The 11,479-nt window shown below is 37.2% G+C and overlaps 1 long non-coding RNA gene across 1 annotated transcript; it reads right to left on the reverse strand.

Moving 5' to 3' along the window:
* Window positions 1–405: 405 nt before the first annotated feature.
* LOC132293839 (uncharacterized) lies at window positions 406–8,070 on the reverse strand. The gene is made up of 4 exons (XR_009477922.1): window positions 7,876–8,070; window positions 6,981–7,059; window positions 2,904–5,849; window positions 406–2,814 (listed from the first exon to the last, which is right to left on the reverse strand). It is a non-coding gene; the product is annotated as an uncharacterized LOC132293839 (long non-coding RNA).
* Window positions 8,071–11,479: the final 3,409 nt, after the last annotated feature.

Raw genomic sequence — 11,479 nt, forward strand, 5'->3', positions numbered from 1 at the left:
CACTGAGTTAAATGATGAATCTCATCCATACAAAGTTATGATAAATTTTTTTTTTAAAGAATAATAGGAAGCAGTAGCATTGCACTTTTACCAAATAATATGCATAAACAGCAATCACCTAGAATTGTGATAGTGTGAGCACAATTGTTATTGCTCTCAAGTGGAACAATATTTCAAAATTTCATATCTTTGAATTGAAGGATATAGAGAAATGTCGGAAGGTGCAACTTACTAAACACATTATAATAGATGTGGCACTCAATTTGTCAAAAGGTTTGAAGTTCCTAGAAACACATGTGCATATTACAGTTTAACTAAAGCTGATCCAAGACAGTTCCTTACTATAATTAAAAACACCGTCTTCAGTAATATGTCAGGCCACTTCAGTGCATTCATGCTAAAAAATGACAGGACCTCAGTTTCACATTCACAACTAAAGCAAAAGGGCAATAAATTTGTCAGGAAACACCACAACTGAAATCATCAATGGGAATATTTTTAAGTCAATGTTGTAAGTAGCAAAGAAGTTTTGAACTTGTTTAGTAAAATATCACACAAGCCGAACATTTCTAGAGAATGCAGTAACTGTACATAGAATTGAAATGAAAAAGTAGGGCAACTCAGCATAGGCATCTGAATGTAAGCACAATGGATCAACTAAGGTACATTAAACAATTCTATTTGAGGAAAAAATTAACTGTACACATAAGCAGATAGATGGAAACTAAAATTCAATTAAAAAAGCTTGAGTTATTGAATGGGTTGTTCATGGGTCACAAAGAACTTTGGAGTTCATAAACAACCCATAACAACCACATGCAGGAGCTGAAAATACCACAACTTTGTGATGTCTTCAAGAAGATGAAGAAATGACTCTTTTAACAATACTTTCTTGCATAAAAGTCCTTCCTCTTCATGTTGTCATAAGTATAGATAGATGGATAATTTTGTCACGACAAGATTAACAGCTATCAATATTTATCTATTATGTAGATGAGAATGCAAACATTTTTCTAATTACAAAACACCCCAAACATCAATAACACCTAATTAAATAAAAAAAATTCATGTAATGGGAAAAGAATAATATACCAAATTCTAAGTATTTGGGCAAAGACACCACCTGCTTATGATCTGAATGACTCCTCAAGTCCCTATAGGCCTTTGTTGCTCTGTTGAAGATATATAAAACTTTATGGACAGCACAGAAACATAATGGTTGATGACTTAAAAGGCTAATTTTACATACATAAACAGTTTTATTGAATCTCATCCGTCAGACAAGAGTAAACCATCATTATAACTATTATTATTACAACTACTAATGTTTATTATTGAGTAAACATTAAAGTCATATGTTGAGGTTTTCCATTTCTATACAAACATGTAGTAATAATTAAACTGATTTTGGTAAAGGGATAGGAATTTTTATAGGGACTATGAAGGAAAGAATATTATGAGAAAGACTGATCAGTGTGCTGTAATTATTTTAAATTTTGGTAAATAAAATATAATTTTCCCAATTTATATAGTATTCTTATTCATGAATCACTTATGCAGGAATTAACCAAAATATTTGATACAACTAGGCAGAGACTTCACCAACTAAACTAACTAAATTTACCAAGCAGCTGTTGAGAAGAAATAGAAAAAAAGGACCATCATCTAATGCTGAAAGAAAGATAAAGAGATATACTGAGCTTTGACAATATTTTTGTATAAAATAGCTGTCTCATACTGTTACTCACACTCAAGCTTGATAACCAGAATTTTTTTCATTGCACTGAGCAATGACCTTTGGAAATGAAATACTTCTATAATTTTCAATTGCAACCTCATAGATTGTAATTTGTAAAATGCATTAGTTCTAATAGATAATAAAGCAACAAAATTGTAAGTGGATAATAAACTGATGAGATGGCAGAATGAATTCTCTGAAAAAGGGAGGCATTAGCTCAATTTTCCTTTACAAGGCACATATGCTCGAGCACATCCAACACCTGCTCTTCACTCTTAACTCTTATTATATGATAAAAAAGAAAGAAAGAAAAATGGAAAACAAAGTGTGATCTAAAGCATCAGTCGTGGCCTAAAATTTTAGTATGGACTGATTTTCAGCCAACCAGTCCTTTTACCGTTGGGGTTTCTAAAACCTGTTTAGGGATTTATCAAGCTTGTCTAACTGCAATTATAGCCCCTGAACTAGTACACGGATTTAATGGTGGGATGTGCCTCTAAACATTAATTCTCAAAAAAGGATAAGGAAACTTCAGAAGTCAAATTGGGTTTATTGAATTTCTTTTGTCCAACTTTTGCAATTCGCAAACTAATAAGAACACAACTGGTGGTGACATAGCAACATTTATTCAAGGAAGTGCAAAGTGCACTGCAATTAATGGTAAAGTGTATGCAAACAAACAGAACATCACATACAAGAGTAAACATAATTGGAACTAGATGAGAGAAGAATTATATAGGAATACTCTTTCTACATGGTCTCTAAAGCATAAACCATGATTGCTGCAAAACAAGTCCCACATCAATCTCCAGCTTCACCCAGTAACAATATCTCTAAAAAGCTCAGATAACCACAACATAAAAATGGTACTAGCCTCAATCACAAAGCCAATAAATCAATCATAATTTTGTTCAATCTTTCACCATGAAAAATGATAGATCACTAGATACTAACCTCAATCACAAAGCCACTAGAACAGTTTTGGTGTATTTTATATGACGAATGAAGACCTCGACCGCTTAAGTGTAACTGAAGAGAAAAGTTGCGATAGAGAGATTTTTCGTGAATTTGGTTCTCTGCAAAGTAGCAAATGCGCAGTCAGGGTTTAAAGCAGAAGAAGTCGAAGAGAGAAAATAATCAGTAGAGAGAGAAATTGACATGTCACCTATATTACTTGGTATCCGTTTGTTCATCTTGAGAAAAAGACAGTCTAAAAATTTGCTGGAACTCTGCATTGGATTTGCTCTGAGGCCATTGGAGGAAATGAACTGTTACATATACTTTACTACTAATGGCGATCTTTATCTTCAACTGCACGATTTGTGTGTTGATCTTGAGCTAGGGATCGAAACATATGATTGATGAACTGGGTTCGAGATGAACAATTTGGAGTTAGGTTTTGAAGGCAGATCATTCGAGATGAACAATTTGGAGTTAGATTTTGAAGGCAGATCAAGTGTATAGAGACAGAACAATCTGGAGTTTGCTTTTGAAGACAGATTGGGATGGAAGAGATAGGGTTAGAGATGAACAATCTAGAGCTAGGTTGGTAGATGGAGCGATAGAAGCCAGAGCCGGACGTTTCGATCTGGTGAATCAATCCCACGTTGATTTGGTGTTCCGATTCTCAACTCAACCCATGGGATTCAAATAATGTAATTGAGATATTTGGGATTATAACCCGATTCCAAATCGGTCTTAGTGTGTAACATCCAAACAGCAGATTTTGGAGCTTCCAATACCACCAATTCCAAGCTCCAATTCGGTGCTGCCAAACATACCCTTTGGTGAAATGGTTGCATAGGCACGGCGAACTACAACAATTGAATGTTGGTCCACTCTTCTGTGTGATTTTGGGTACTTGAATGTTTGGCTCAAAGCTCAAATAGATACTATGAGTTTCATAAATTGCTGGTTCAGATCCTACCACTTGTAACTCCCGGGTGATTGGAAATCAGCTCCAACCCTTCCCGACTGAGGCCATGGCATTTTTGGTGGTTCTCTACAATAATTCCCAAACCCCAGTGCTCAGCTTTCCAGCACTATATTTCTTTTTTGAGAGAAGAACAACAAGACTACTACCATAGAGAAAAAAAGCATTAGTATAAAAACCTTGCAACCACAGAGCCAATGTCGTAACATGCCAATAACGAAGGTTAAAATTTGCTGGAAAGGAAGTTAGAGGTTCTCACAAAGCAAAAAGAAACCATGTATTTTATCAATGTAAACAAATCTGCATAGAATATGTTATAATATAGCAATCCTATCATGGTATTGACATTGCATAGATTGCTTCATGTTTCACTGGCACACCCATGCATTTTCTCTACGGACCTCCTCTTCTTCCTCAGGATTGGAGTCATTCCTAATAGCCAAGTTGTTGGAGAATAATTATAGGAGTGATTTAAGAATGTTAATGTTGCTATACTTGGGTAACAAGCTGTTTCCATATTTATACTTGACTTTTTGTGTAATTCCTTTATTACAAATCTTCCCCAATTCACCTATAAATAGAGGTGGTTATTGTAAACAAAATCGAGAGAGAATGTAATGAAAGAGATGTAGCCATTTGGGATTTGTGTGTCGTGGATGTAAGCTCTAGTGGTTGAACAACGTTATATCTTTGTGTTCTTCATTTTGTATATCTCTCTTCAATTTCAACATGGTATCAGAGTAGGTTTATCATACCCTACTTTATACTCTACTCGTCACGGATCTTGGATCAACTCGTCTCGGATCTTCGGATCAATTTGTCTCGGACCTCCGGATCAACTCATCGCAGATTTACTCATTTCAGAATTTCGACAACTTCATATTTAATTTCAAGTTGGACACTTGAGTTAAATCTCCGTGTACTAACTTAAGGGGGTGTTGGAGAATAATTATATGAGTGATTTAAGCCATTGACAGAATGTTAATGTTGCTATACTTGGGCAACAAGTTCTTTCCATGTTTATATTTAACTTTCTGTGTAATTCCTTTATTACAAGTCTTCCCCAATTCACCTATAAATAAAGGTGGTAATTGTAAACAAAATCAAGAGAGAATATAATGAAATAGATGTAGCAATTTAGGATTTGTGTGTCATGGATGCAAGCCCTAGTGGCTGAATCAAGTGATTTATGATTTGACCACGGAGAGAAGTTGAACAAAATGATGATTTTAGACATCCGGGTTACATATATTATGACTAAAAGAAACACGTGTGAATATTGTATGAACTCTGATCATATTAATTAGTTTTATAATTTTATTGAATCAACATACTGTGAGAGCTTGAGTTTGTTGTTTGAAAGGAGAACACACAATAATAAGATAAATGCTTTAGGACCTAAGGGTGTTTCCTTCAATGTATAGCACATTGATGTTATTAAATTGACAACATAAAGCGAAAAACAGGAATAAAATCCACCACATGGTATGATATTGTCCGCTTTAGGCCTGAGCCCGCATGGTTTTGCTCTTGGGCTTTACCCAAAATGCCTCATACCAATTGGAGTGACATACCTACATATAAGCACTTTACCACACTTCTGGCTGGGTCAGGCCCTGATACCATTTGTAATGACCCACTCCACCACATGCTATGATATTATCCGCTTTGGGCCTGAACACGCACGGTTTTGCTCTTGTGCTTCAACCCAAAAGGCCTCATACCAATTATAGTGACACACCTACATATAAGCACTTCACCTTTTCCTTTCCCAGGCGATGTGGGATTGTGCACCCGTAGCTCGCCAGTGTGGCAGCCTGTCAGTGTCTCGCACCTTTGCAAGTCTGACCTACCATATCATGTGTGCACAAAGCACGTAATGATTTAATGGATCTTTTGAACAAAAGTGCAGCAAGAGTAGACTGGCATTATTGTTTGGAATTTCACCTCGGTACAGCTTGGCAATTTTTATGATCGAAAGAGGACGAGTGACTCTGTGTTCTGGGTCAAAAATTAGTAGCCTCAAACACTAACAATGTTATTCTCGGAGCAGTCCAGTAGAATTCTTGAATTGCAATAACAGCTTAAGTTGGAAGTTATTAGAACAAAAATACCTGGAGAATGCTTTCCCATCCACTCGAGAACAAAAGCGAAGCGCCTGTAATTATAAACATCTACCTGCAGCAGAGATAAGAATGTTCATTAGATTATGAAATATTTTGTTCTGACATGTAATCTTTAACTATAAAACATGGCAAGTCTACAGCACTAAATTACAAGACAGCTGAATCATTAGCATATATGAAGCTACAAGCAACCACTGAGAAGCAAGTATTGCGGGTAAAAACTTCATTTGATAGTTATCGTTTCACATTGCCCATTTTTACATTAACAAGTAATTCAAATCCATATCTGAGTGCGATTCACTAACTTCATAGATTATTTGAAACTTATTAGATCTGATTGAACAAATAGTGTGATCATTAACAAAAAAATGAATCCTTAAAATATATTTCTTACATAAACAAATGGCTAATTATTGTAAATAATTTTTTTTTTCTCCTTTTTCTTTCCTTATAATTTCTGGAAGGTGGGTTAAGAAACTGCCATGAACTAAATATTGATAGGGCATTTCCTGAATTTTCATATATTCAACCACCCAATGACAAAAATAGCAGTATTGATACTCACCAACATGTATAGAGCATAAAAGTATTTATTCAGAGTATTCTGCCATGTTTAAGTTTGCCACTTTGGAGTTCAATCTAAGGGCAAGCCTTGGCACAACGGTAAGGTTGCTCCATCGTGACCCAAGGAAACAGCATCTCCCCGCATTTGGCAGTAAGACTGTGTCCATCCAACCCTTCCCCGACCCCGCAATGACGGGAGCCTTGTGCATTGGATTTGCCCTTCATTTCTAGACTAAATACATATCCCAATTTGACAGCATGAGTCTTCACAGTGAGGAACTTCCAGGGGCAATCTATATTCTCAACCAAGTAAAAAGATATTGAATTTCTGGAGTTGGAACATCTCATATGCTTTTTTTTTCATAGTTGGTACTCACACACACATGCCTCCATGGAGGCTCGAACCCCTAACCTCCATTTGGAAAGTAGGGGCTTGATACGGCTGGGCCACTAGCCCATTGGTCATCTCATATGCTTTTTAAGTTTGTACTACTAGTATTTTCCTCATTTTTTTCTATTTTTCAAGTGTGTGCATGCATGCGGTTGCATGTCTGTTTGTCTCAGTAATAGCAAACGCTTCAAGTTAAATGGAGAACAAATATAATTAACAAAATCATACCTATCATGACAAGGAACAAACCGAGGACTAAAAATGAAAATGAAAATGTGAGTAACTTCTCCAAACGTGCTTTATGGTCCTGAAAAAAGATACAGTTAACAAAAGCACCTATTAGGGCAAGGATTAATGCAAGGACTAAATGAAAATGAGAATAAAAATGCAAGCCACTTGTGTTAACAGTCTATGTGGTCCTTAAATAAATAAATAAATATATACATATATATTAAGTAATATCAAATCCACTGGAAGTATCTGATAAAACAGAACAGCTAACATGTTACTCAGGTCAAAAGATAGTTCTGAAGATATTGAATCATGAATTATTTGAGTCCTCGTGTGACATTTACATTAGTACTACTGTAGTGCAAGAGCGTCTTCCATCTTACGTAATAAAAGTTGTCATTATATAGAAACATGGATTAAGCGCCTATTATTTGGCGAATAAATTTGGCAAACTTCCATCTACAGCATGTACAGGTGCACAATTCAATGGTGATAAAAGCTCAAATATGGCATTTATCTGGATGAACTATCACATCCTGCATAACTAAAAGTTATATGGTGCTTTCATCAATCGATATATGTATCCATTTAGGTTTGGCAATTCTTTCTTTCCAGAACTTAACTGTGTCAGTAATAAGGGGGTAAACGTGTTCAATAAAAATGTCAACCTTGTTTATTTCCTATCTTCTTTCAGTTAAGATTCCAATTTAATATCCTAGATAAAAAGTAAACAAGCATGATCAACTGATGAGAGACCCAATAGAATTATATCCACCAACTGATGTTTCCCTACTCTTCCTCAAAAGAGAAAACCACGCTTAACTTTAAAAATAAATAAATAAATAATTTCAAAGGGATGGGCGAACATTAAATCAGTGCACAGGTACCTCACCTCTAATTGTACAAAAACATAGCCATACCGCCATACTGAAGTCCAATGGCATGGTTACAGAGGCTGCTAAGGTACTGCAAATACATGGTGCCAACGTAGCAAGTAAGAACTCCACAAAGGCTTTGTGACAAAAATTTCAGTCACTCCTACCTATTAAAATTTCAACTAGTAAACAAAGCATGACTGGATAGGATATGCACAAGATCATGGAGGATATGTTTTTGGAGAGTAAAATGAGACAGGAAAAACACACTTAGAATTGGTAAAAGCACTATGGGTATGCTAAATACATTTTCTAAACAAGAGAACATTTAACAGCATATAAAAGTGGAATAGATAAAATCCTAAGTGAGTATTGCTCATACATGGTTAGAAGTTATATATATAATAGTGGGTCGTTATGTAATTATGTTTAGTTAATAGGCTGTTTGTGTTATTATGTAAACCTTGTAACATATATAAGCCTACATAGGCTTATTAGGTTTGGTAAGTGTTTGATATACAAAGTGAATACGATTTGCTCTCTCTCTGTTTCTCTCTTGATCAAGAACATGGTATCGGAGCACAATGATCATGAGTGTGAGAGTTAGTAGGTGGGTTGGTGGTGAATCACGATTCCAATCGTGATTCAAATCGTGATTCAGATCGTGAATGTGGTTTTGATGTAACTGTCGGCAATTTCTTGTTCACCGTAATCAGATCTGAAGTGTGTTCGTCGTTTCTGCCTTCTTCATCGTCACCGGTAGCTCCTCTTTGGTGGTCGTCGTCTCTGGTTTCTTCGTCGTCGCCGGCAGAAGCTTCTTCGTCTCGATTTGCAGAGGTGAGATTGGTTTTCGACCGGAAGTTGATTCGGCCGCTGCTCGTGGTTGGGTTGCCGTCGCCTCCGCCGTATTGTTTACCGGAGTTTGTGACAGAGTGAAGAAGAAGACCCGTGTTTGGCAACACGATTGTACTATTCCAATCCCGGTTTACTAAACCAGGGATAGTCTAGATCCGGTCCGGTTCCAAGATCCGACCCGTACCAGGACCCGACCCGCATCAGGACCCAACCTGCACCAGGATCCGACCCGGTTTCAGAATCCGGCCCATTACAGACCTGCTTCCAGGTTCGGCCAGAATACAGAATTTTTGTTTTCTCTCCTTTTTCTTCTCTGTTTTGCTGGATTCAACATGGCCTCAAGTTCAAGTTCAGATTTGCTTTCACCCACGAACAGTCTTAATTCTCCCATGACTTCAGTTAAGCTCAATGGGAAGAATTACATATTGTGGGCCAAATCTGTTGCCATTTTTCTCAAAGGCAGAGGTCTTGGTTCTTACTTGACTAAAGAGAAACTCAAGGTAACTGATACTTCCTTTGATGAATGGGAAAAGGAAGATGCTCAGATCATCTCTGTGATGATAAACAGTATTGAACCCCAAATTAGTTCAACGTTACTTTATTTGGATACAGCCAAGGAGATATGGGATAGATTGCAGCAGTTATATTCTGGGACAGGTAATATCACCCGTGTTTATGAGCTATGTAAACAGTACTTCAATCTTGAACAAGGTACTCAAAGTATAGAAGAGTATTATTCCAAAGTTATGGGAGTCTGTGAAGAGCTAAATATGTATCAGCCCATCACTGCTGATGTTCGCAGTATGCAACAACAGCGTGCGGACTTTAATGTTGTCCGTTTTCTTAGTGGTTTATGATCAGCATATGAGCCTTTTCGTGCACAGATTATGAGCAGTCCAACACTTCCATCTCTTGCTGAGGTGTTTTCTCGACTTCAGTGTGCTACACTAGCAAGTGATACCTCAAATTTGAATACTGGACAGAGTGGTGAGCGTTCAGCATTGGTAGTTTCAAATGGTGAACATAATACTTACCGTGGAGGTCGTGGGGGACGCTCCGCCCGTGGTGGTCGTGATTCACGTGGAGGACGTGGCCGTGGCAGGGAATTAAGAAAGTGTACTCATTGTGGTCTTTCTAATCATACTGTAAACTTTTGTTGGGACCTTCATGGGAAACCATCTAGTTATGCAAATCAAGTTTCCTCTTCTCCGAATGATGTCGCTTCTGGATCGCACAATGTAGCTGAATCAGATACAGTTCATGTTCCACGGGATGAGTATACTCAGTTTTTGTCTTATAAGCAAGCATCTAATTCATCTTCCACGGCTACCTTTGCCCAGTCAGGTACTGCACACACATGTCTATTGTCTTCCACTCGCAGTCCTTGGATCATAGACACTGGAGCATCTGATCATATGACCGGATGTTCTTCTCTTCTATCTGATTTTCATTCTGTACCTACTTCTCAAAGTGTTACTCTTGCTAATGGTTCATCCATTCAGGTTTCAGGTTTGGGGACAACTCAACTTAGGGATTCATTGTCTCTCTCGTCTGTTTTACATGTTCCGCAGTTTCCTTTTAACTTAATGTCTATCAGTAAGCTTACTAAATCTCTCCAGTGCTCTGTTATATTTGATCCTACTTCTTGTGTGTTTCAGGATCTCAAGACGAAGAGGACGATTGGTACGGTACATGAAGCCGGTGGCTTATATTATTTTGATTTCGAACCTTCTCCTGTGGCTCTTCAGTCTTCTCTGTCTCCATTCCAGTGGCACTGTCGCCTTGCTCACCCGTCACTTCAAGTTTTGAAGCGTCAGGTTCCTAGTCTTAGTTATTTGAAATTCTTGTCATGTGAAGTTTGTCAACTTAGTAAGCACCATCGCGTGTCTTTCAAGTCTAGAGTTAATAATCGTGTTTCTAGTCCTTTTCATTTGGTTCATTCAGATGTATGTGGTCCAATAAAACATTCTTCAATCAATAAATTTCATTATTTTGTGACATTTGTGGATGACTATTCTCGCCTGACTTGGTTGTTTTTAATGAAAGATCGTTCTGAGTTATTTTTAATTTTTCAAAAATTTCACAAAGAAATCAAAACTCAATTTGGATGTCCAATTCGTATTCTACGTTCTGATAATGCTAAGGAATATTCTTCGACTCCCTTTGATACATATCTTAGTGATAAAGGAATTATTCATCAAAATTCATGTGTTTATACTCCACAACAAAATGGAGTTGCAGAACGTAAGAATCGACATCTCTTAGAAGTAACTCGTGCTCTTTTGTTTCATATGCGTATGCCTAAACGGTTTTGGGGTGATGCTGTTCTTACAGCTTGTCATCTTATTAACCGTATGCCGTCATCTGTATTAAATGGCAAATCTCCACATTCTATTTTATTTCCTGATTCTCCCTTGTTTTCTCTTCCTCCTAGGGTTTTTGGATGTGTATGTTATGTCCACAATCTTGGTCCTGGTTTTGATAAACTAGACCCACGTGCCACAAAGTGTGTATTTCTTAGCTACTCTCGCTCTCATAAAGGTTCTCGCTGCTATAGTCCTGTTTCTCAACGGTACTTTATTAGCGCGGATGTCACATTTTCTGAGTCCATCCCGTATTTTTCAGATACTGATTCACTTCTTGATATCAATCTTGAGTCGCCTCCTTCTGCAGTTCCTCTTCCCTCACCTTCTCTTCAATCTCAATCTCTGGTTCCTTCATCTACCCCGTTACAGGTGTACAAACGAAGACCAAAGCCATCTGCTG

Source organism: Cornus florida, unplaced genomic scaffold (assembly GCF_030987335.1).
Source record: "Cornus florida cultivar Cherokee Brave unplaced genomic scaffold, ASM3098733v1 CherokeeBrave_3.0.0_Hap2_Chr02, whole genome shotgun sequence".
Classification (NCBI taxonomy): domain Eukaryota; kingdom Viridiplantae; phylum Streptophyta; class Magnoliopsida; order Cornales; family Cornaceae; genus Cornus; species Cornus florida.